The sequence below is a fragment of the Patagioenas fasciata genome, chromosome 9 (genome assembly GCF_037038585.1).
Source record: "Patagioenas fasciata isolate bPatFas1 chromosome 9, bPatFas1.hap1, whole genome shotgun sequence".
Lineage (NCBI taxonomy): Eukaryota > Metazoa > Chordata > Aves > Columbiformes > Columbidae > Patagioenas > Patagioenas fasciata.
The window spans coordinates 2,339,357-2,365,261 of record NC_092528.1 but is presented as its reverse complement, the minus strand read 5'-3'; the positions used below and the strand labels follow the sequence as shown (position 1 = coordinate 2,365,261).

The window sequence follows — 25,905 nt, the reverse complement described above, 5'->3', positions numbered from 1 at the left end:
CTGCAAAGAACATTTTGGACATCCAGGGTGCTCAAAGCGCTGGGGTGCAGCGGGTTTGGGGAGGGGACGCTGCTCTGATGCCAGCTGTCCCGTGCAGGGAGCAGCACGGACGGGGTGATGCAAGGAGGACCAGCACCATGGGTTGGGAGAGTTTTGGGGTCCCACAGGACCCTCTTCACCCGGCTCCCTGTCCCCCTGCTCTGCTTTGCACCCCATTAGGGCACAGAAAGTCAGGCAGGGCTCCCCAGGACACGAGGCACTGGCCGGGCCTCTCGCGGTTCCCGGTACAGCCCCTGCTTTCTGTGCACTGGGCTAAATTTAGTGCCCTCCCCACCTCCCCCCAGGACAGACCCGTCCCTTTTTGAGGCCAATCTTGCCAAAAAACCCAGGAGCTCAGGAGGAAAATGAGAAGTTAAATGATTCTTCACAACACCATTCACCACAAGAACCGAGAGGTTTTTGATACCTGCTTTCTTGTAGGTGTCCTACTGGGCACCAGCAAAAAGCCAAGAGTGTTGCTCAGCAGCACCAACCACGTCTGCCAGGAATTAGTCTTCAAAATGAACCAGGGGCAGCAGAAGGCAATCGCCAGCCCCACAGACAGCAAAGGAGAAGTCTGCAAGATCCCCTAAGGCTGGAATAGACTGTTGGCATCTGCTCTCCACGGCAAAACCGCAGGAGAGCGTAGAGGGAAAAGAAATGAAAGTCATTGACAGTGAGAAATGCGTGGCGAAACACAGGAGGTGGCTGACACAAAAAGAGACCCTCCCAGGAGCAAGCCATGACTTCTGGACCCAGAATCTCTGGCCCGGGATGAAGGCTTGCCCATTGCAGTGCGGCCACTTGGGGTGCACAAATGGGGTTTGAGAGGGGCTGTTGCCCCCCTGGAGCTCTGCCTGGAGATCTCTCTGCAGAGGTCCCTGGACAGGATGCCTCTTCCTCAGTCAGCGCTGGCAAAAACTATCTGGGGACACGCTCCATCCTCTGGAACTCTTCCTCGTGTGACTCGCAGCTCACGTGTGACAGCGCTGCTCGAAACTTGGCCGTCTCTAAGAACCGGCTTGCTTTGGGATGTGGGCTTCACTCTCAGGAATCATGGCAGCCCTGCTTTCTGTGTTGGGGTCTGCAACTTCAGTTCACAGAGCAGGAGGATCTTGCAATGGCTGTGTAGATAGCAGCACCGTTTCTGAGGCATCAGAGGAGATGTCAGAGCCATCAGGCTGAGGGACGGGAATCCCAGCAAAAGATTGCCCGTGTTTCAAAAGGGAGGCAGCCGTGCCCGCTGGAGAACCTCTCTCACAGCTCCATCCCCAGCAAAGAGCTGTCTCTAGAGCAGTTCGTGCTGCTTACAGGCAAGATCACCTTTGCATTTGAACCGCCTTCTTGCACAGAGGACAGGAAACATACTCTGGTTTATGTCTTTATAGCTGAAAAGGCCAGGACAGTGTTCATGGGGGAGCAAGCGATGAGCACATTTCCTGGTCAGCAGCCGCTGGCTCGTGCCAGCAGTCAAGAGAGGCAGAAGAAATCCCTTCAGAACAGCTCCCTCTCCAAAGGCATCCGTCTGCCTTGATCAACCGCAGGGAAAGGCATCCTAAACCGGGCACTTTGGCCTTGTTTTCAGCCCAGGTTCCCAGGTGCTGGTGCACTCGTGAGCCAGTCACTGCACATCTGCCACGAAGGGGAATTGCCTCCGAGGCCGCTGTGCCGTGGGGAAAGGAACGGATTAAACATCGGGAGAGTTTGATTGAGTACACAACATGGATAAAGCCACTCTCTCTGTAATTAAAACTGAGGGTATTTAATTCAGTGAAATGAGATTTCATTCCCCATGACCTGTCTGATTGTATTTTGCATCTGGGCAGGGTCTGCAGTGACTGCCACAACATTTGAGGTGTCACCAGCTGTGTTGTAGGTGGTAAAGCGGGAAAGGCAGGAGGGACCCTCAGCATCTCCCATCCCGTGGATAACTTTATCGCAATGACCAGGGCGGCGCCCGCTGGCTCCTGGGGCAGCTGTTGCCGGGCAACCAAGACACTGTATTGTCCCCTGTCACCTGTGCCCCTCGCCCATTTGGTCACTGGCTGTGGTGGGATCACTTGCCGTGGTGGGATCACTGTGGTGGTGGACTCATTTTGGCAGTTGGATCACTTTCGGTGGTGGGATCGCTATTGGTGGTTGCATCACTTTTGATGGTGGGTTCACTATTGGTGGTTGAACCACTTCTGGTGGTGGGATCGCTATTGGTGGTTGCATCACTTTCGGTGGTTTGATCACTTTCAGCACTTGGATCTGTTCGGTGACTGGATCACTTTCTGTGGCAAGAAGGAGGAGGACAAAGGCTGCTGGCTGCTATTCCCTCCAACATCACCTCCGGACAGAAAAGCTCCCGCCTTCCCACATCAGGCTCCGTGTTTTCCAGCGGAGCAGCAGCGATGGCCACACTCGGTCTGTTGGAGCTGCTGAACGCCACCATCGGGACACCCCATATGGGGGCTGTCGACTTGGTGGCCCTGCACAAGTTGCTCGAGGCCATCATCGGGCAGCTGGGCCAGCAGGAGTCGCCTGTCCTGGAGCCAGGGCAGAGCCCGACCCCCAGCCTGGCAAAGGACCAGGACAGCAAGGCCCAGCCTGGCCAGGAGAAGGAGGAGGACGGAGCCCTGGGCACCGGGCAGCAGCTCTGGAAACCAGAGGAGCAGCTGGATGAGAAGGACACGCTGGAGGGGACCAGGAGCAACTCCGAAGTCTCCTCCATGGCCAAGGAGCTGATGCCAAAAACAACAGAAGAGAAGGAGAGAGCTGTCTCCAAGGTAGATGCTCTTGCTGGTCCCTGGGTGCTCCCCCACAAGACGCCCCCTCCTCTGGGCTCCGCGCTGCCCTCGTGCCGCCCTCAGCCCAAGGGCTGGGTTAAGCCCAAGCTCCCGCAGCAGAGCACAGCGGGGTCCAGGTCCCCAGGGACCCTCCCCTGGGGTCACCCCCCACCCACTCTCCCAGGAAAGGGTTTTGCTCCAGGATCTGTGGGAGGAGATCAACAAGTTTAAGGAGGTGCAGTCTGGCCTGGCAGAGGACGTGCGGGAGATGAAGGAGGCGATGCAGGAAACGCATTCTGGAATGGAACAGGACATGCGGGAGATGAAGGAGGAGATGCAGAAGGCGCATTCTGGCCTGGCAGAGGACATCCAGGAGATGAAGGAGGCGCATGTTGGCCTGACAGAGGACATGCGGGCCATGCAGGAGGCGCATTCTGGCCTTGCAGAGGACATCCAGGAGATACAGGAGACCCTTGGCCTGGTGAGTGTCCCCTGGTGCCCCGGGAGAGAGCTGGGCCCTTGTACCCTCCCTGTTCCTGCTGCCCTGTCACACTGTGCCCGTGCCCCACGGCCATCGGTGTCACCAGCGTGAAGGGAAGCAGGAGGGAAGAATGGGAAGGGTGTCCCAAGAGTTGCTAAGGCACTTCTGAACTAGAGAGCCATCCAAACAGAACCATGGGAAGGGAAGGAGGAGAGATAAAGCTCTGCCTGCGCAATTCAGCCGCGGCCTCCAGGCACAGCCCTGCCCAGCGTCCCTCTGCCTCGTGCCCCAGTTCATTTGGGGATGCTCTTTAAATCCCGCTCCCACATTTGAACGGGTGTCTCTCTCCTCGCCCAGCTCCAGGGGAAGCCCCAGGACGCTGCCGGGCTGCGCAGGGACAGGAGGCGGCTGCGTCCCCCGCTCCCTCGGGGACACCAGCCCTCCTGCCTCGGGGCACAGTCTGTGGGTTGGGGGTGCTGGGCAGCAATGCTGGGGCTCCCATCCCTGGAGGTCCCGTCCCCCCGGCTCTATGGCCGGTCTGAGCCCATGATCCCTTTGCATTTGGGCTCTCATGTTCAACACGGGTTTGGCCCCGCGAGATGGTGGTTTGGGGATGGGGACTGAGGACACGGCGGGAGGTTCTGGGGTCTGTCCTCACGGCTGCCCAGCTGCTAGTAACCCTGCTGCCCTTTGCCTCTTCTTCCCAGGAGGGCGCTGGGGGCCAGTCTGCCCCCGCCGAGCCCACCCAGGTAGCCATGGATACCCAGGCCAGGAAGCACTCCGCACTGGGGCCGAAGGGACGTGGGACACAGCCTGGGATGGAGACCAGCAAGGGGACTGCAGGGTCTGGCTCCCCGGGGATGCAAGCAGGGACACAGGGGGAACCAGTGACCCCTGTGAAGTTGTCAGGCACTCCCTCTGCTCACGCAGGATCTTGTGGTGCCGGCGCCACCACCCCGGGGTTGCAGCCAGGATCCCCGGGCACCCAGGCCAGCACCTCGGGGATGCAGCCACGATCACCTGGGACCCACACCACCACCCCTGGGGTGCAGCCTGGGTCCTCCAGCTCCCAAGCCACCATCCCAGGGGATGCCCAAGAGCCGGCCAAGCCCTGGAGCTCCACCAGCACCTCCAGCTACGAGTCGGAGATGCGGGAGGTTCTCTCCCAGGTTGGGCAGCTCGGCCACCTCTGCACTGGTCTGAAGGAGCAGGTGGAGCAGCTTAAATCTACCAAAGCAGAACATTCAGATCTTGACAACGTGTGCCGGCTCTTCCCAGAGGGAGGTGAGAGCACCGGGGGGCTGGTGGGGGTTGTTTGGCGTGGGGACACCCTGGGTCAGGGGTTCGTCATGCTCAGAGCCTGGCCCCAAGGCTGAGACCCCCTCACCGACAGCACATCCCCTTGCACCATGTCCCTCTAGGCCGGCAGAGCATCACCAGCATCCTGGCCGACCTCAAGTGCCAGGTGGCCTTCCTGCAAGACATGGCCAGGGTCCTCCATGGGCAGGAGGAGAAGGTGAGCCAGCAGCAGTCCCCGAGGGGCTGTGGGGATGCCAGTTTGGGCAGGGAGGGGGCAGCCAAAGGGTCCTTGTGCCAGAATGACACAGGGGGCTGTGCCCTCACTGCCCCCACTGCCGTTCACAGATCAGGAAGGTGGAGGATGCTCCCAGAAAGGTGAAGGCGGCTGGAGCCGGCAGGAAAGCAGACGGCAGCGGCCAGATGACCCAACAGCCGCGGTAAAAGGATGGGAGAGGGTTTCCTACCCCGCAGGGCTGCGAGGGAGCCTGGGGTCTGGGAGCATCCCAGTTTGGGGGCCGAGGGACACCCCCACGAAGGCTAAACCTGCCCCTGCCCCCGTCTCACTGGCCAGGCCCAAGGGACAGAAGGTCAAGGCAGAGCGGAAGGAGTTGGGGAAGCAGCAGGAGCCAACCCAGGCCGAGCTGGAGCAGTTTGTGGCCGAGTATGTGAATAAGTTGGTGATGGAGACAGCTGAGCAGCTGCAGGCAGATGTGAGGCCCGGGGGCAGTGCTCCCAGCCCCTGCTGGCTCGGGGGGAGTCCTGGCAGTGTCCCGGCCACATTCCCTGGCCAGATGGGGCCGTGGAGCCTCCACGGCACCTGGGCTTGTGGGCGGCATCCAATGCGGCTCAGAGCTGATTCCTCCTCCCCTACCAGCAGCTGGAGGAGCCGAGGGCGATGGCGCAGAGCGGGGGACACGAGCACGCAGGGTGCCCCGGCTGCAACTGGGACACCAGGGCGCTGCTGGGGAAGCTCCTCCAGCACTGCGAGAAGCTCGAGGAGCAGCTGGAATCCCTGGCCCAGAAGGCGGGCAGCAAGGTGGAGAGTTACCCGAAGTGGAGGAAACAGGTAAGGAGACACGGTGTAGGGGGCTTGAGCTGCCAGGACCCCCCAGGCATTTCTGCTTTGCTGTAACGTGGGGGAACCCCTCGCTGCCCCCCTAATTGGCTTGTGGGAGTCAGCAGCATGGAAGGGAATTAAAGCCTTGGAGCAAATGTCCTGCTTGCACTGAGAGCCCGCAGCCACCAGCCAAAATACCCTGGGTCTGTCCCCGCGGGGCAGCCACCCCCTGGCTCAGCACCGCCTTGTCCTCTTAGTCCCTGCAGCAGGACGAGCAGCTCAAGTGCCTCCAGGCCAGCATCATGCAGCTCGAAAAGGACTATGAGAAGTTCAGCTCGGCCCTTGCAAACCTCCAGCAGGATGGCCAGCAGGAGCAGAAGGACATCAAGGTGGGTGGCTGTAACCCGCAGGCAGAGCCCAGGCTGGGACCCCAAGGGATCTGTCCGCCTGCCACCCTGCTCGCAGCCCTGCACAGCTTCCCGATTCCTTTCCTGGAGGTTTCTGATGGGGTGGGGAGGGGAGGCAGGGGGTGCTTGGCTGGCCGGGGGGCAGCTCCGACCCTGCCGTAGCGTCACGGGCTGCTGTCTGCCTTGGGAGGCTCTGTCCCAGGCCCTGGAGAGGCTCAAGAAGCAGAAAGCAGACAAGGAGCAGCTGCTGGTGCTGGGAATCGATGAGGTAGGGGCTCGAGGGGCCCTGGTGCCAGCCAAGGGTGTCCCGGGCAGGGTGACAAACGCCCCTTGTCCCTTGGGTGCCGGCTGGCAGAACCAGCCGGGGGAGGGAGGATTTCCAGCCCGGCTGCGGGTCCCTTGCCAGGTCCCTCTGTGACCGCTGGGAGCTGGGGGCGTTCCGGGAGCAGCAGGAGGAGCGGTGGAAGAGCCTCAGCGGGCAGCTCCAGAAGGCGCTGCAGCCAGAGCGTGACGATGCCGCTGGGATTAGGAAGTGAGTGCGATGAGGACAGCGGTGCCTTTGGCAGTGCCGGCCCTGTTCCTGCTGGCTGTCCCAGCTCGTGCCGCTGTGGTACCCTGGCGTGGGAGCCGTGTGGGCAGCGCCCCTTGGGATGCTGAGCAAGTGGCTGTGCCTTGTGCTCCTGCCAGCTGCAGCTTCCCAGTGATGGAGGGGGCACAATGAGGGGGCACGTGTGGGAGGAGCCCTCCCGAACCAATCTTGAGGGGTGGGTGCAGAGGCTTTTTGTGGCAGGGGACGGTGTGCAGGTGGGGCTGTGCCCCCCAGGAGCTCCCCAGCCCTTTTCTCCTCTCTCCAGGCAGCTGCTGCCTGGTTTCCATTGCCTGTCCTGCGACCGGCCCCTCCACACGCTGGCGCCTGGACCGTAACTGCCCCCTGACCCCTCCCTGGCGTCGAGTGACACATGGGGTGCCACCTGCCGGGTACTGAGCACCCCGTGTCCTGTCCCACAGGGAACGGACGGGCGAGTGCAGGTACCCCACTGTTCCGCAGAGCTGCGGGGGCCCACACACCCTCATGCCCCAGCGCTTCCAGCCCCAACCGCCCAGCACCCCACGGCCGTCCCCATCCGGCGCCCGCAGCCCCAACAAGGTAGGGATGACGGAGGTGGGGAGGGGGATGCTGAGCCTGCGGGGGGATCCATCCGTGCCTCAGTTTCCCCAGGGAGAGCTGGCTGGGGGAGGGTTGCTGGGGGATGCGGAGTGGGGCCCCGTGTTTGGGTCACATGCTCTCCCCTTCCCAGAAGGACGCGATGCAGCTGTCGGGCCAGGATGGCACTGATGGGAACCGGCAGGACGAGCAGCTCTCCATGATGGGGGCCTCTCAGCTGCCGACAACGCCAAGGGCCACCCCAGACACCACGACCTCGAGGAGCCGGCCAGGTATGGCCCTGTCAGGGCACCGGGGGGCAGAGGACACCCTGCTGTCTGGGGGGACGGGTCTGTGCCCGCAGCTGGGCAGGGCGGGACGGGGGTCTGGGGTCTGGGCTGGGATGTGGGGGCAGCACGGACTGCTGGGGCAGCCGCTCCTCGTGGTGGAGCTGGGGGGACATGGGGGGTGGTGCTGGCAGTGTGGGACAACAGCCTGCGTGCTTCAGGGTGGGGGCAGCGACTGCAATAAATGGCGATGGGCAACCAAGTGCCGGTGTGGTCTGAGTGGGGGTCCCTGGGGCAGGATGGCAGAAAGCTCCGCTGTGTTTGCTTTTCAGGAGAAAAATTAGTGCTAAAAAGGCACTTTGGGGGTGCCCAGGTGGATCCGGTGGTATCCAGGGCCCCCCAGAGGGAGCACTGGCAGCAAACTGGTGGGCACCAGGGCAGAGCCAGCAAAGGCCCATCCTGCACCCCGGGTGGGGCTGAGGTGTCCATGGGCTTCAGAAACACCCGCTGGGACTAACTGGGGGCACGGGGTGAGGGGGTAACCAGGGGGCTGTGCAAGAAGCTGGGCTGACGGTCGGCAGCCAGAGGAGGGGAGTGCTTTGCTCTGGGTCGGGGGACCCAGAACTGGGGGCACGCAGCAGCTCCGCGCCCCGCCCCGGGGTGCCCACAGCCCCATGTCGCAGCACTTTGCAGCCGCAGGAAAGCGCCCGGCACTTCCGGTTGATGGGCGCTCTGGTCACGCCCACAGCCCTCGGCTGACAGACGGGGCCCTCGTTTAATGAAACGCCTGGGAGCAGAGAAGCTTCTGGAGCACTGACCGTATACGGGCCCAGCTCAGATTCCCTTGGGCTTGACAAGGAGGCTGTGGGACCTTCCGGCGGTTTCGGTGCGGGGCTGTGGGCAGAGCGTTGTCCTCAGACTGCGGACCCTGCGGGAGCTCCCCGGGCAGAGCCCCCCCTGCCCCGCTGGCCGGTGGTTGTGTCTGCTGGGGACCCTGCGGAGCCACCAGCTTTCGTGAGTGGGGATGTGCCTTTGGAATTGTCATTCAAAGGGTAGATGAGCACAGCTCGGCTTCAGCCAGGATGCCTCTGTGCCTTTAGTTTTTGTTTTTCCCTCACCTTCCCTTTCGTGCGGAGCGGCCCGGGATGGGGGGGTGTGGGTGTGTGTGCTGAGGGAACACCTCGTACCCAGCAGCCTGCTCCGTGCCGCTGCTCCTTGTCCCTGCATTTATATACGATACACAAATGAAAAGCAAACGGGGGGGGGGTGCGTGGGAGCAGGAGCGGCTGGGGGCTCCCGGGCCGGGCCTGACGCCTGCAGCGCCTCACGCTTTCCCGCTCCCGTCGCGCCGCCATCTTCGGTGTGGGCAGTGAAGCCGCCGCACTGAGGCCGTGCCTCGTGCCACCGGGTAGGAGGGGAGCTGGTCGCTCTGGGAGCCGCTCTTGGGAAGCGGGCGGCGCACCCCGCCGAGGAGGGGGAGTTAACGTCCTTCGAGCCCTCCTCCTCGGGTACCGGCGCCGTTTGGGCGGTGGCTGATGAGGTGTCTGTTGCGGGGCGGGGAGAGCGCGGCTGCTGTGCCCTCACTAGAGATGGCGGCGGGGCGGTCTCTCGCGCGGACAGGACGGCGGCCGCGGGGAGCGGCGCTGCAGCCCCTGGCGGAGCTCGCGTGGCTGGCTGAGGGGACGGGACCCCCTCCAGCCTCGCTGCCTGCCAGGGATCCCCCTTCCCCTTTTCCAAACCTCCCGTTCCCCCTCAGCTCAACCCCTCCTTTCCCAGCCAGAGGGAACCCATTCTCTGCCCGGCCACCCCCATCTTGGGGTCACTTGTCCCCTGGTTCCTGAGGTTCTGCCGGGTGGGCGTGGGGCGGGTTTGGGTCGGGCTGAGCCGAGGCCCGGCTCCCGGGGGGATGCTCTGCAGGGAACACCCCCCGCCCCAGGAGCGCTGCTGCTCCGGTTTATTTTCATATTTCCCGCCCCTAGCACTGCGCCCCAGCAGTGAACCAGCAGACTGCAGGTACCGAAGGGATCTCCTCCTCCTCCCCACCCCTTAAGGGGCGGTGATCACTGCAGGAGTAAGAAAAGGATGCTGCAGGAGTAAGAAAAGGATGCTGCAGGAGCTGGGGTTGCCTTCTACATCTGTTGTTTCTTGCTTCAGAGCTGCGCCGGGGCTGCAGGACTCTCTGGCCGTGATGGTGAGCGGAAAAAACTTTACAATCTGTCAAGTCATAAAACTTCCCAACTCACAAGGTTATAAAGCAGGTATGTTCATTTCGACGTCGGGCGCAAGGGGGATCGTTCCACTGTTCATGCGCAACTTCTAACAATATGAGGTGTGTTTAAATACAGTAAGGTGTTACGTATTCATAATGACCCCAGGAACGCCTCTACATATTCATAACCTTTCCCACTTCTTATTAAAATGAGTCCCAGGTGATCATTTCCATAGTCGCCTCCTTGACCCCTCCCTGTTGCACCTGCGCAGTGCCATCTGGTGGTCTTGAGGAGGGGTCTTTGGATGAAGGCTCCTTCAGCCTCGTCACAGTGAACTCTTTACCTTTGGCTCATTATGTGGAATTGACTGGAACCCAAGCTGCCAAGTCGATTGAAATCAGACTGGTTCCGCCCTTTTGCTGTAAATCTTAGTTATCTCGTCTTCTCAAGTTTACATCTAGGTGCTGTAAAACCTCTTACCTTGGCATTCGACAAGGTTCTGTTTTTTCTTAACATAATGGGTTAGTTAGTTAGTTAGTTCCCTCTATCAGTTCCCCCCTTTTCGGGAAGGTTAGTAAATTCTTGTACTAACGTGATGATTTCCTATTTAACCTTTTCTCGGACCACAAGTAAGAAGGCTGCTTTGACAGGAGAAGACTTATCTTTCTCCCTCGAAGAACAAACAAATTCTCATGTTGAACAAAACATTCGTGTTGCTCTTCTGGGGCAGCTGATGACCGGGTGGCTGGTGCCCCGGCAGCAATGGCATCTGTTGGGCTGCAGCGGGAGCTCGCGCTCTTTGGCGTGGTGACCCCGCTCACTGCAGTTCCTAGCACTTTCCTTTTGGGTTTCTTCTTCCCAGTGCGATGGCCAGGTCCAGTTTGGTGTTATTTTTTAAAATCATTAGTTTATACCCCGTTCCTTTTGCTGCCATTTCAGGATCTATAGGCGTGCCTGAGATTTGCATGGCTTGGACTACTGAATGTATTAACCGAACAAAGCACGGGGTCATACGTGGCACAAACAGTAAACCCAGATATGCACGTACTATCATGAAGCCTATTTTCTTCCACCAGGCTCCCCCAAATAAGTTACCCCACCAATGGCTACTAAGTATAGAATTCCATTTCTGTATTGGTACATGTGCAACGCGTTTTATCTCCTCTGCTATTGTCATTATGGCTTCCCCATTGCCATCTCTTTCCAAACAACACTCCGAAGTATTCAGTTTCCCACAGACGCCCCCCTCTCTTCAGCTAAAAGACAATCTCAAGCTACCTGATTTTGGTACACTGCAGCTCTGGTCTGAGACAATTGTCTCGCTATGAGATTCAGTGCCTCAGCCGTCTGGTTGCTTATTATTTCAACCACTGCTTGCAACCGAATAATTTGGTTTAGCATATATATAGGGGCATGCGATTCCCCAGTTTCCATCTTGGGCCCATGTGGCTGGATCATAGTATTCAGATATTCTTTGTGCAGGCCATTCACCATCTTTCCAAGTTTGCATTCCTCCTATGGGGCATTTATTAAACTCCTCTCTGTTTCAAGTTTTGTCTTGCACTCCCCCTCCATCTGAATAGGCCCTCCTACCAACTTGTGTAAAACAGATCCTCTGTTCTCCCCTAGGGCAGGAGGCAGAGCCTACACCGAGTCCACCTTTCTCTAGGTTAGTTGCTACCCATAATTTCTGCCCTTGGATTTCACACTTCTCCAATTTTGTTCTATCATAACATCCAGAATTAATACGAGTGTGATAATTTAGAACATACTGGGTTAGTCTTCCTATTCTCACACGCTCGTAGCACTTGGTACAGGGATTAGCCAGGCTAAGTTGGGAACAATAAGTCACCGCTCCTGGCAAGAGGATCAGGTCCAGGTTTCCACGCTCTCTGGCCGAGCAGGTTGCAGCCGGCAGCCGAGTTCGTCGTCTTCTCGGCAGCGAGGGCCGTGTCCCCGCCTTTCCTGTTTTTGTTGTTAGTGTGGCGATTATTGTTTCCCAACTCTTAGCCTTCACTTCCTAGGAACAACAGGAGCAACACGGAATTTGATTTCTCTGTCTGCACTCTATTCTTTTCATCACTGGCGGACTCTCTAAATTCCCATTCACCCCTTCAGTAAATACCTCCCACCATTCTTGGCTATTTTTTTTCTATTCTTCCAGTGGCAACTAGAATCCTCAACCGAGCTCTGGTTTCCTGATCTTCTATTCTTAGACATTCATTACACAATCCTGTTGGTAAGTTCCCTTTGTGGATATGCTTATACCACAGTCTATTTACAACCCCGAGTCAACTTCAATTTCAGTTCGCCCGGTTCTTGAGATACTTTCAAGGTTCTTTCTTCCGTCAGGGGTCCTTTAGCTTGAGAGACGTGTGTCCATCTTTTCTCTGCCCTCCAAACAGCTGGTTCTGTAGTTAACAAAACAAGAAAAAGGCCCCTCCCATCATGGGGTTGAAGTTTCTTCTTTCCAGGTTTTCATTAGTGTTGCCCCCATATCTACCAAAAATTCTACTTGTTTGTTCTTTTGGGTTTCTTCTTCCCAATGCGGGAAGCACCACCCAGGCTGGTCCCCCAGAAGGACCAAAAGGTGATTGTGAAAAACAGAGTTTTCCAGGTTGCACCCGGGTTACCCTCTGTGGTGTTTCGCAGGCTTTCTTCACTCTAGAATGGCGAATCCAGGCATTCTGTTCTCTAATATTGGTAGCAGGCAGGGGGTCTTGAAATGGACCTTCCTATTATGGTTTCAAAGTTCTCTGCAAAAGACTTCACATACTCGTCAGTAAAATGTGGCCCTCAATCAGAGGATCTAACAGCTGGGACTCCAAGCCTTGGTATTATTTTGTGTATCAATGTTCTAGTCACCTCCTAAGCTTTTCCTGTCCTGGTAGGGAACGCTTCTGGCCAACCTGAAAAAACATCAGTTAATACCAACAAATATTGGTACCCCCCTTTTCCTGGGAGTTCTGAACAATCAGTTTGCCATTGTGGTCCAGGCCCATTCCCTTTCCCCATTTGACCCATTTCTAGCTTGGGCATATTTTTGGGATTAGTCTGGAGGCAAAGATCACACCGCTGTCACCTCTTCCACAGTGACAGACAAATCTCTAGCTCCTGTCTCCCTAATCAAATGTTTGCGTAGTGGTTCTGGTCCCCAAGGCCCCTTCTTCTGTTCTTCCCTTCCTAAAGGCCAAACCAGATGAGAGGGGGTGGTAAGTTTTCCCTGGGGCGTTTGAGCCCACCCTTCCTTATGATGTGATTCCTTTAAATCTACGATGAGTTTCGATTCTCTTTAGTACACTCTGGCTTACCTGTTAGAGACCTGCCCACCAAGGACGAGAGCACTTTGTGTTTTTACCTTGTGCTGAGCCGTTTGGTTTGCCTCTGTGTCCGCCAGCCTTTTCCGATTCCAAGCTCACTTTCTGGTGCGCCTTAATGTGCGTGATTGCCGTTTTCTTAGGAAGTTGAACTGCTTCAGTAGTTCCAATATCTCCTCCGCATGCTTGATCTGTTTGCCTCGAGAGTTCAAAAGTCCCTTTTCTTTCCAAATTGCTCTGTGCACATGCACAGCCCTGAAAGCATTCTTGGAGTCAGTATAGATGCTAACAGTTTTACCTTGAGCTAGTTCCAGGGCAGAGTAAGGGCAATTATCTCTGCCTTTTGTGGGAAAGGGTTTTTGGCAAAGGTCCAGATCACCTCAGGGCTGGCTGCTTCTGTCCATAAACCACTTTTGAGCGTTTTCAGTAGGAATGCCATCCACATATTGTAGCGTCTGTCCCTCATCAGCCCATCAGACACACAGCATGGTGATATGTCCCAGCAAAGATGCTGCTTCAGTGCTGGAGAGCCTGGCTTCCACACTCCTTTGTTTTGCTAGGAAGAACCTGTCCTCACCCAGGGCTATGCTGGAGCTGGTTCAGCTTGGTGTGGTGGAAGCAGATCCAGGAACTACCACAGCTACTCCTTGAGCAGCCCCATCTCTCTGCCAGCTCCTGCACCCCTCGTTCTAGTGGGTCCTCCAGATACCCCGATAGTTGACACCCTGGGGGCAGCACATCCCACCACCACCCACCCAGACCACACGCTTTCCAGCTTTACCTGGTGGGACTCAACTCCTGCAGCCTGGAGTATCCAGGAAGGGAATTTGGCAAGGCCCCCTCAGAGTGATGCAAAGGGAACAGAGGCCAGCAGAGCTGCGCGCGTTTCTACACATTCATGTGCCTTGGTACAGCCCAGATGATTACCAGTTGGGTCACTTTTGGACTTGTTTTAAGCCCAGACATAACCTGCTCCAGACCTGGTCTGTCATTTGTCATTCTGCACCCCCTGCTGCAGGGATGAAATGAGGCATCTCCTCCAATTACAAAGTCTGCCACTGTGCCTTGCCATGACCCTGTGGCTTCACCCAGCCAGGCCTTGGAGATCTTCCCCTGCCCATCCCGCAGTTCCTCACCCAGAAGCGGACATCACTTTGAGCCTGCGCAAAATGTCGTTGGAGCTGCTCCAGCTCATTTTGGCACTGCAGGATCTCAGCTGCTTTCTCTGCCTCATACTGATCCAGGAGCACCTTGGCTTGCTCCATCATTTCCCTGTCCTTCTCTTGGGACTGCTGCAGGTCCTTGCACGTCCTCACCAGCAGCTTGTAGCGGGAAATGACGTCCTGGATGTCCTCAAACTGCAGCACAAGGATCCTGGATTTAGTAATGCCCCTGCCCTCCCCTCATGACTGCAAGTCTCGTACTGTTTGGCACCCTGTCCTGACCAGGGACAACACCTCCCCCAGCTGAAAGATTTCCCCTCTTGGCGAGCCTGCTGCCCCAGTTGGTTTGTGAGCGTCGCCACATTCCCTGTTTGATGGCCCCATTGTGCCGGTCCCAGAGCTGCCACTGCCAGCAGCAAGGGGAGATGTCGTACCACCCCCCAGTGCTCTGATAGGAAACAAAGCACAAGTGCAGCTGCCAGGGCCAAGTCACCCAGCCATGGGAGTGGGGCAGCCAGGCCGCAGGAGTGCGAGCGATGCAGGGAGGGACGCCCACACACCCTTGAGAGAGGGCTCAGCTTTCCCGACAGCTGCCTGGGCTCCCATTTTCGGGCAGCTTGGCCCTTCTCCCAAACCATCCATGTCACGTGAAACAGTGACACAAAGGGGTCCCCATGCCCCTCAGCTCTGTGCTGTTCCCCCTTCTAACACTTTTTCTTGGGTTTTCTCAAGCCTTCATCTCCTTTTCTGCTTTTCCTCCCCTCACTCTGGTCCCCTTGGCTCACCTGGCTTGCAGGGAACCTCCTCCCATCCCACCTGAGGTGTCTGGGTTTGACCAAGTGTCATGATTTCCCTGGACTTGCCTTATCTCCTCCAGGTTTAACATCCACATACAGCCCTCCCTGAGGCCATGATCTGTCTCTCATGTCCAAACTCACCTGTGGGGAGATCTTCACCACATTCTCCAGGTAGTTTTTGAAGATGGAGTGCTTCTGCACTTGGCTGCTGAGCTTCTGGTGTTCCTTTTTTCAGGGCTTCGAGTTTCTTCTTAGCCCTCAAAAGCTCCATCTCCTTTTGTGTTTTCTCCTTTCTTTCTCTCACGGCTTTCTTCAGAGCTTGGACTCGCAGCTGATCATCTTCCTAGTGATGTTTCCCCCACCAGGAGATCACACTGGTACTGGACAAGCTCTCTGCTGCCCAAGCGCTATCAGGGCTTTCCCCATCTGCAGTACAAACCCCCATGCCCTGCCAGTCCTGTTCCTCACCCCGCCAGGTTCAAGGGAGGCTTGGACAGAAGTGCTGGCCCAAGACTGTCTCCCCAGGGGAGGTGAGAAGGTGGCGCTGTGGCTCAGGGTCACATCAGCGGAGCTCATCAGGAGCAGACGTAACTTTAACCTCCTCAAAGATTTCTCCATGTAGGTTTTCAGCTGGTTCTTCTTGGCATGGAGTTTCCTCCACCGGCAGGCTATGTCAGCCATCTTTTCCTTAAAGGCCCGGAACCCACCTTCATCGTCCTCTGGCACAGCTCGGCGCCTTCCGCGGCCCCCGACCAGGCGCGCCCAGGTGCGGAGCAGCCGCCTGGCCAGGCTACCCAGAGAGCTCAGGGTGCGGCGCCGCCGCCCGCCCGCCGCTGCAAGATTGATTTCAAGACTGAAACCCCCCCAGCTCTCCCCTCCCCTGGGAAGGACCGTGTGTGGCAGTGGCAGTGACGGGGGGACATCACCTTGTAGAATCCCCCTGGACCCTGGGGGTGTCGAGGGAGGGAGGACGGGGTAAGGGGGCCCCATAGGGGCTGTGCAAGAAGCCGGGCTGATTTTGGGAGCCGGAGGAGGGGAGCGCTTTGGGGGCTTCATCAGGGCTCTGGGACATGCAGAGGCAGGGGGCCCAGCGGCTGTGCCCCCTCAGTCCAGGGTGCCCCCATAGCCATGATCCGGGGGCCGACAGCTGTCTCCAGCCATCGATTTCTTTGTTATTTGCCTCCCCTTTGCTCTCCAGCCCCGCTGCAGCGATGCTGGTGGGAGGGGGCACTAAGAAACCCCCCCACCCAGCACCCACCTCTGTGCTGCTGCTCCTTCTCTCTGGATTTATAATACGTTAGATATATATTTTTAAAAAATGAGGGGAGGAAAGACCATCTAGAGGGTCTTGAGGGCCAGTGCCCTTCCCAAGAGTGTGTGCCCCCCCACCCTAGGAGTACTACCTAGAAAATTCTTCCAGTGCGATTCTCAGGGGAGCCCCCACTCCCAACGCTGGGTGAGGAGGGGGCAGCCAGGCGGGCTGGGGGTTGTGGGGCGAGGAAGCCCAAAAGGGGCTGAAGCTCTCGTGGGCACAGGCCATGGAGGCGATGGGGCTGTTGCTGCTTTACCGGTTCTCAGGGGTTTGCAGCTTGGAGAACGTGACCACAGTGTCGGGGACGTTGGGCAGCGTGGCCGGCGTGTTGCTGGGGGTGCACATCTGCGGGGGTGTCAGATCGGTCATGGGTAGTTTTTTGGAGTCCCAACCTGGCAACCTCCCCATCGCTGGAGATCTGGCTGCATCCCACACCAGGGGATACTCGAAGCCCAGTTCTGGCGGGTATTGGGGTACCCAGTGCTGTGGGGTCTGGGTGGCACCCCCAGAATGTGGGGGCTGCCTGGGAAGGATCTCCAGCCCAGGCAGGGCCAGCTCGGGCTGCAAAGAGCATTTTGGACCGTCCAGGGTGCTCAAAGCGTTGGGGTGCAGCGGGTTTGGGGAGGGGACACTGCTCTGATGCCAGCTGTCCCGTGCAGGGAGCAGCAGGGACGGGGTGATGCAATGAGGGGAGAAGGTGGCGCTGTGGCTCAGGGTCACGTCAGCGGAGCTGATCAGGAGCAGGCGTACCTTTAACCTTCTCAAAGATTTCTCCATGTAGCTTTTCATCTGGTCCTTCTTGGCATGAAGTTCCCTCCACCGGCGGGCTATGTCGTTCGTCTTCTCCTTGAAGGCCTGGCAGCACCAGAGCGAGAAGATTTAGACTGAAGTCGGTGATACAAGTGAGAGAATGAGAGAAAATGGAATGCTATTGTTGTGGAAATGTGGGATATTTACCCCGAGGACGGTAACTGTTAGAAATGACCAAAGGAAGAAAACTCAATACACTTTGGAAAATCAGAGGGGCTGAAAATATTTGTGGTGTTTCTTTTTTGTGGGGCAACTTGTTTAAATCGCAAAGGGGCATGTAATTGGTAAAGTAGGAGGTAATGAGGTCTAGTTTTTAGTAAAAACAGAAGCTACCCTATCCCTTCTAAATTCTACCCTAAAAAGATCTAAAACTGAAGAAAGAGTTGTAATAAATGGGGTAGCAGGGAGGAAGGAGAGACAATTATGAATAAATTCCTATCTGTGATAATAAGAATTAAAAGTGTATGGAGAAGGAATATATTAGTGGAAGATTCCCCAGCTTATTTATTAGAGAAAAATGTTTTACAGGCTCTGGGTGTGGAAGCACAGTTACTGCCTGGGGGGGTGATAAGGAGAAAATTTGAGAGCTATTCTATTACCTGGAAGTTTGTGTTGGTTTTGGCCAGGGTGGAGTTAATGTTCTTTGTAGTACCTAGTATGGGACTATGTTTTTTGATTCGTGCTAAAAACAGTGTTGATAATACAGAGATGTTTTTGGTACTGTTGAGCAATGCTTGCACAGGGTGGCCTGTTCTGCCTCCCACACTGCTCCACCAGCAAGTGGGCTGGGGGGAAGCGACAGCCAGTGGCACACTTATCTAAGCTCTTAGACCCAGTGTCTTGAGTGTGTGCAAACTGCAGCAGTCACCGCTCTTCTGGTGAAAGAAAGCAGGAAATTAAACCCTGCTACTTTCCTGTGGAGAGATGACAATGGGCTGCACCTCCTCATAGATGGGACTTCAGGGATAATTCAGGGGAAAAGACACAATGGGTGTGCCATCGTTGAAGGTGTGAGTGGTGAAATAAGAAACGGGCAGGTTACCTAATAACTGGTCAGCTCAAACATGCCAGCTATACGCTGTCAATCAGGCACTGCAAGTGTTAGATGGAAAAGAAGGTACCATCTGTAATGGTTCTAGATATGCATTTGGAGTAGTGCACACCTTTGGGAAAATCTGGGAAGAATGGGGTCTAATTAATAGCAAAGGGAAAGAATTGGTTCGGGAAGAACCAGTTGGACAAGTGTTACATAATCTGATGTCACCAATAGAAGTGGCTGTAGTACATGATGTCCATTAGGACATCAGAGGGGAAACTCCTTTTGTGTCAGGGGAAATTGGTTATCAGATGAAATGGCCTGAGAAGCAGCCTTAAAACCTGAATTAATAACTGTAAGTTATCTCACGCTTGAGGTCCTGGCCTCACAGGAAATTCCAGTTTTTGATGAAAAATAAGAAGTCCTCCAAGAATTAGGAGCCAGGGAACAGAGTGGGAAATGGGTACTCCCAGATGGTAGAGAAATGTTAAATAAGCAAATCATGAGGGAGGTATTAGCGATTCTACATCAGGAGAGTTATTGGGGAACACAAGCAATGTGTGACGTAATACGGGAATTTATACTATAGCCAAGCAAATTTGTGAAAGATGGGTGGTTTGTAAAAGAATAAATAAAAAGGCACTTAAAAAGCAGCCTGCAGGAGGGCAGGGTCCAAGTTTACAACTCTCTCAAAATATTCAAGGTGATTTGCCTGTAGCTGGTCGAATTAAATACATACTAGTGTTGGTTGATCACCTTGCCAGAGGGGGAGAAGCTTTCCTCCTGAGCACTGCCGCAGCAGCAGTGGTAGCAAAAGTTTAATAATAGGTGGACCTCCACAGTTTGAAACTAAGGATTTATTTCTCAAAAACTGTATACTCGGGTTGTCTTGCCTATCTTCTCTCAGGCACAAGGCCTTCTGGCACAAACTCTGCCTTTAGAGTTTGCAGCTCACAAGTTTCAGCCTGAAAACTGGGTCCTGGTCAAATCCTGGAAAGAAACGGAAGCTTCAGCCAGATTGGGAAGGAGCATTTCAAATTCTGCTGCTCACCGAGACAGTGGTACAACCAGCTGAGAAAGGGTGGACTCATTAGACACGCATTAAAGAGCCAATCGAACCTCCAAAGGACAATGACGAGTGGCAAGTATTGACAACTGACGACCCCCTTCGACTAAAGATACAGAGATGAAAATGAAATGAAACTTTTGGGGATTGTTAATCCTGTGTATGTAGAATTTACAAATGGGTTACTTAACAAACATCACTGAAACTGAAGGTTCCCTAACAATTTGAGTAGATGATTGCCACATCCTTAACTGTGGGGATGTACAGAGCTAAAGAGAATTGAGTTATGAAAAGAAACGTGTCCAAGGGGACTGAGTCTAAGGATGATTTAAATAAGTGCACAGTTTTTGTTGCTGTCTCTCATTGCCCCTCCTCGTACAGTGTTATTTGGACCACAGAGTTTAGGGGATGGACAGTGAGCAATGAACGGTTATAGAGTTGAAAAGAAAAATTACCGTATCTAAAGGACAATCTCTCCCAGGATGTGAGTCTCTGCAGTGCAACCCTTTGCTAATTGCAAGACAGAGAGCAGATGATTCAGTAAGTGGGGTTTATGGATCACAAATAGACATTAGTAGAAAAGATGCCCTGGGAAGGTTCAAAATATATGGAGGTACAAATGCCTGGGTAGAATGGATCAAATATATGGTGCAAAGCCTAAACAAGAGCAATTGCTATGCCTGTGCAGCAGGAAGGCCTGTGGCCCAAGTGGTACCCTTCCCTCTGGGGTGGAGCGAAGATTGACAGGGGATGGAGTGCATCTTAGCCTTATGCCAAGACTCTACGGCATGGAGAAATAAGCTTTGCAGGGAAAAATATCAAAATTCCCCTGGCATTTTCAGGAATAATTGGAAATCATACTGCCTGTCTCTCACGACGGGGCAGGAATGATACCAAGTTCCTAGGAACATGAGTAGATGTGCAGAGACACGGGAAGTTGGTCCTCATATGTCCTCAAATGCTTCCTGAGTGGATCTTTGGTGGTACTGTGGGAAGATGACACTTCATTCCATTTTATCCCCCACTGGGAAGGTACCTGTGACGTCGTACAATTGGAAATTCCTTTTACCCTGGCATTTGAACACTGTGATCCATCAGGGCAACAGAAAAAGGAGTTTAGGGCTTTCCTCTGATGACAGGGTTTATTTCAATTAGATTGGGGTCCCCAGAGGAGTCCCCAAGGAACACAAAGCAAGAAGTCAAGTTAGCTGCGGGTTCTGAGTCCGTTTTGTTTTGGTAGGTAACTACAAACAAGAATGTAGATGGGATAAATAACATTTATTTATAAGTTATACTAGACAAGCAGTTAAAGGAATCACCAAACAATTAGATGCTACTAGTAGAATGGCATGGGAAAATAACATGGTCCCAGATACGATGTTGGCAGAAAAAGGTGATACATGTCTAACCACAACTTCAGCAGAAGAATTGGCTGAGAATTCAGGTGTAGATAGTCCACTCATGGGATTGTTAGAATCTGGGTGTGGAAAATTGAGAGAAATTAATTCTTTAATCGTAGTAACAGAAGCACTGATTTCTATAGCGTGCTACATCATTCTGTGTCTGCGAGGACTTGTTCAACACCTTATTGAGACAGCTCTATCAAAGCAAGTGCCTTTAGGGCCACTGCCATGCTGAGATAAAATGATCCTGCTAAAAGAACAAGAAGAAAGAAGGAACAGCAAATGCATAACTCCAGAAGAAAAACGTGAAATCATCTTGTCTAGGCTTGAAGCCTCCTATAGAACTGTATCATAAGAAAGTGCAAAACCTCCTCCATTTCAGTCCTGCGGCTCGGCACTACTTTTTCCTCTTCCCTCCCTTTGGCTTGCTCCCTTCGCTTTCTCCCTTTGTTCCATATCCTTCTTTCCGATTTGGCTCTTGGAGACTTTTGGCCACGCTGGACCTAAGTCTGGGGATGTTTTGGAAACTTTTCAGAGGCCTCGCTGCTGACAGGGGGGACAGCAGGCAGTGACAGGCCCGGGGCTGACAGGCTCCCCCTCCCCTAGGGGGCGCTCGGCTGCCACACCCAGCTGACATAGAACCTTTGTCACAATGCCCGCTACCGTGGTGAGGATGCAGGCACTCTGCGGGTGACAGGGACACAACAAGACTTGGTGTCAGCTCAGCAACTTCTCAGCTCCCCAAAGAAGCTGAATTCTGCAAATTGCTGCTGTTGCTCTTGAAATGATGTCATCAGGTGGGTGTTTTGGTGTAATACACTGAAAACCAGAGCAGAAATGCTGAAATATTCCCATGGTATGCATGGTCTTAGGAGCAAACCACCGTGACTCAGCCTAAGTAGATCTGCCGCTTATTCTTTTGTACTGCCAGCAGATTGTGGAAGTAGAGTATAAAAACCATCCTTATGGAGAGATCTTTGCCTTTTAGGCTTAGTCTAAGTGTCTCAAGTAGCCGGGGTTTTTGTTTGGGCCTAATCCATCAGGTCTGATGGCTTTCCTCCTCGTCTCCAGATGAATGTGGTAGAAAATATAAAGCAAGGAAACGTCCTTTGGCCTAGCCTTGCCTTGCCTTGCCTTATTTCCTTCTCATCCTGTTCTCTGTCCCAGCCTCTCTCACTAAGCCCTCGTCTGGCTGCATGTCTCTTCTTTCCTCTCTCCTTTTCTCAAGCTCTCCTGCTTCCTGGCTTTTGTCTTTCCATTCCTCCATTTCAGTCCTGCAGCCCGGCACTAGATTTTCCTCTTCCCTCCCTTTGGCTTGCTCCCTTTGCTTTCTCCCTTTGTTCCATATCCTTCTTTCCGACTTGTCTCTTGGAGACTTTTGGCCACGCTGGACCCAAGTCTGGGGATGTTTTGGAAACTTTTCAGAGGCCTCGCTGGTGACAGGGGGGACAGCAGGCAGTGACAGGCCCGGGGCTGACAGGCTCCCCCTCTCCTAGGGGGCGCTCGGCTACCACACCCAGCTGACATAAAACCTTTGTCACAATGCCCGCTACCGTGGTGAGGATGCGGGCACTCTGCGGGTGACAGGGACACAGCAGGACTTGGTGTCAGCTCAGCAATTTCTCAGTTCCCCAAAGAAGCTGAATTCTGCAAATTGCTGCTGTTGCTCTTGAAATGATGTCATCAGGTGGGTGTTTTGGTGTAATACACTGAAAACCAGAGCAGAAATGCCGAAATATTGCCATGGTATGCATGGTCTTAGGAGCAAAGCACCGTGACTCAGCCTAAGGAGATCTGCCGCTTATTCTTTTGTACTGCCAGCAGATTGTGGAAGTAGAGTATAAAAACCATCCTGATGGAGAGATCTTTGCATTTTAGGCTTAGTCTAAGTGTCTCAAGTAGCCGGGGTTTTTGCTTGGGCCTAATCCATAAGGTCTGATGGCTTTCCTCCTCATCTCAAAATGAATGTGGTACAAAATATGTAACCAAGGAAATGTCCTTTGGCCTAGCCTTGCCTTGCCTTGCCTTATTTCCTTCTCATCCTTTTCTCTGTCCCAGCCTGTCAAGGGTTAGGATTGTGGGGTGACAAACAAACCCTGGCAGATGTATTATTAACCTCCTCTCCCCCCACTTCCCCCTTTTGCCCCTCCCTCTCCCCCCTTTTACACTCAGGGCAGGCGATTGGGAGGGAAAGAAGGACAGAGAGAAGAGAGTTGGAAAAGTTAAAGATGTTTTACTAATGCTACTACTAAGAATAGAGAAAATAATACAAAATATACAAAACCAATCTTGTAAGTCTCAGCAACTGCAGAGCCAGCACCCAAAGTCCTGGATTAGGCTCTGTAGCCAACCGGAGCTGGATTCAGTCTCTCACTAGGCCTCAGTTCACAGGGACGACCAGCAAGGTCCTCTCCTAATGTCAGCCATGAGGAAAAAAGGGAAAAAGGAACGAGATCCTCATGATCTCCCAATTTTATATGAAGTATTCATGTGAATGGAATGTTATACACCGTTGGTCAGTCTCTCGGTCATCAGTTTTCTCGTTGCCCCTCTCGCAAGATGTCCATCCGTGCTTATCAATAAGTTTGCATTCCATTGCTGGGTTTAACCAAAACATGTGTTGGGTTCTCCAGGAAAATGCAGCTAACATGAAGGCTTTAGCTGACAGGCAAATTCACTAAAAGAGAAACTTGTTTTTAACAAAACCAGGACATTCCACCCCTTATAATATGCCTTTCACTGAATACTTAAACCTTATCAATACAATCTATCAATACAATCTAATTAATCACTACTACTATATATATATACACATATGTACATATATACACAGGAGTAATTAATCAGTGGACCATCCTTTGAAAAGTTCATTAAGTTCATTTTGTCACAACAGTCTCCCAGGGCAGGAAAAATGGTCCAAGTGCATCTCATGACCACTGTTTGTGGGTTAAGGACACCAACTTCGAAGAAGGTGTCGGGTGCCACTGCAAGAAGCCAGCGCTGGTTTCATCACCATTGTCTTGATCTGAAAGACACTTATTAAACATTGTTAGCGCGGCAATTCACATCATACAGTTCAGCATTGCATATTTTCACCTAAAATCCAATCCCCTTGAGGTACACACCGAACTTCTCCATCCTTAAGCATCACCCACCAGGTGCTGCCAGGTCCCTGGGCAAAAACAATCCCACGAATAGGTTTGCCTTTGCCTGAGGCAGGAGTAACCCAGACTGCCTTTCCTAAGATATTTTTCATGTGTACTACAGGGACTTTATCTCCTTCTACAGTCCGTAGAATTTCTGATTGGGCAGGCCCGGCTCGATTGGTTGATCCCCTGGTGTTGACCAACCAAGTGGCTTTTGCTAAATGTGAATCCCAGTTTTTAAAGGTTCCACCACCAAGTGCCTTTAGTGTAGTTTTTAACAAACCATTGTACCTTTCAATTTTCCCAGAGGCTGGTGCATGATATGGAATATGATATACCCACTCAATACCATGTTCTTTGGCTCAATTGTCTATAATACTGTTTTTGAAATGAGTACCATAGTCTGATTCAATTCTTTCTGGCGTACCGTGCCGCCAAAGGACTTCCTTCTCAAGGCCCAAGATAGTATTTCGGGCTGTAACATGAGGTAAGGCATATGTTTCCAACCATCCAGTGGTTGCTTCCACCATTGTAAGTACATAACGCTTACCTTGATGTGTTTGTGGAAGTGTGATATAATCAATCTGCCAAGCTTCTCCATACTTATACTTTAACCATCGCCCCCCATACCATACAGGTTTTAACCGTTTTGCTTGTTTGATTTCGACGCAAGTTTCACATTCATGAATAACCTGTGAAATAGTGTCCATAGTTAAATCCACCCCTCGATCACGAGCCCATTTGTATGTTGCATCTCTACCTTGATGCCCTGAAGCATCATGGGCCCACCGAGCTAGGAAAAGTTCACCTTTATGTTGCCAGTCCAAGTCCACCTCAGCTACTTGAATCTTAGCAGCTTGATCTGCTTGTTGGTTGTTTAGATGTTCCTTGGTGGCTCGACTTTTAGGCACATGAGCATCTACATGACGAACTTTCACAGGCAGGCTCTCTAGCCGCGCAGCAATGTCTTGCCACAGTGTGGCAGCCCAAATGGGTTTACCTCTGCGCTGCCAGTTGCTTTTCTTCCATTGCTGTAGCCACCCCCACAAGGCATTTGCTACCATCCATGAGTCAGTATAGAGATAAAGTATTGGCCACTTCTCTCGTTCAGCAATGTCCAAAGCCAGCTGGATGGCTTTCACTGCTGCAAACTGACTGGATTCACCTTGTCCTTCAGTGGCTTCTGTAACTTGTCGTGTGGGACTCCACACAGCAGCTTTCACCTTCGATGTTTTCCTACAAGACGACAGGATCCATCTGTGAACAGCGCATACTGCTTATCAGTCTCTGAAAGCGTATTATATGGTGGTGCTTCTTCAGCACGTTTTACTTCCTTCTCATCTGGAGACATCCCAAAGTCTTTGCTTTCTGGCCAGTCTGTAATCACTTCTAATATCCCTGGATGGTTGGGACTTCCAATTCGAGCTCGTTGTGTGATCAGTGCAATCCATTTACTCCATGTAACCTCGGTTGCATGATGTGGAGAGGGAACCGTCCCTTTGAACATCCAGCTCAGCACCGGCAGTCGAGGTGCAGGAGGAGCTGTGCTTCAGTGCCCATCACTTCTGAAGCAGCTCGAACTCCTTCATATGCTGCTAGTATTTCCTTTTCAGTTGGAGTATAGTTGGCCTCAGATCCTTTGTATCCTCGACTCCAAAAACCTAAGGGTCGACCTCGGGTTTCTCCTGGTGCTTTTCTGCCAGAGGCTCCAGGTAAGTCCATTATCTCCGGCTGCGATGTAGAGCACATTTTTAACATCTAGTCCAGTTTGGACTGGTCCAAGGGCCACCGCATGAGTTATCTCACGCTTAATTTGTTCAAAGGCTTGTCGTTGTTCAGGGCCCCACTCAAATTGGTTCTTTTTACGAGTCACTCGATAGAGAGGGCTCACAATGTGGCTGTAGTCAGGAATATGCATTCTCCAAAAACCTACAACGCCCAAGAAAGTCTGTGTCTCCTTTTTATTAGTAGGTGGAGACATTGCTGCAATTTTGTTGATCACATCCATTGGGATCTGACGACGGCCATCTTGCCATTTTATTCCTAAAAACTGGATCTCTCGTGCAGGTCCCTTGACCTTGCTTCGTTTTATGGCAAAACCAGCATCCAAAAGAATATGAATTATTCTCTCACATTTCTCGAAGACTTCTTTCGCTGTGT

General features: G+C 53.5%; 1 long non-coding RNA gene across 1 annotated transcript in view; it reads left to right on the top strand.

Moving 5' to 3' along the window:
• Positions 1–6,490: 6,490 nt before the first annotated feature.
• The window catches only part of LOC139828614 (uncharacterized), a 31,190-nt gene continuing 11,775 nt past the window's right edge, over positions 6,491–25,905 (top strand). Inside the window, exons 1-2 of the long non-coding RNA XR_011740423.1 lie at positions 6,491–6,586; positions 6,909–6,974. This is a non-coding gene — a long non-coding RNA (uncharacterized lncRNA). The remainder of the gene's footprint in view (positions 6,587–6,908; positions 6,975–25,905) is intronic.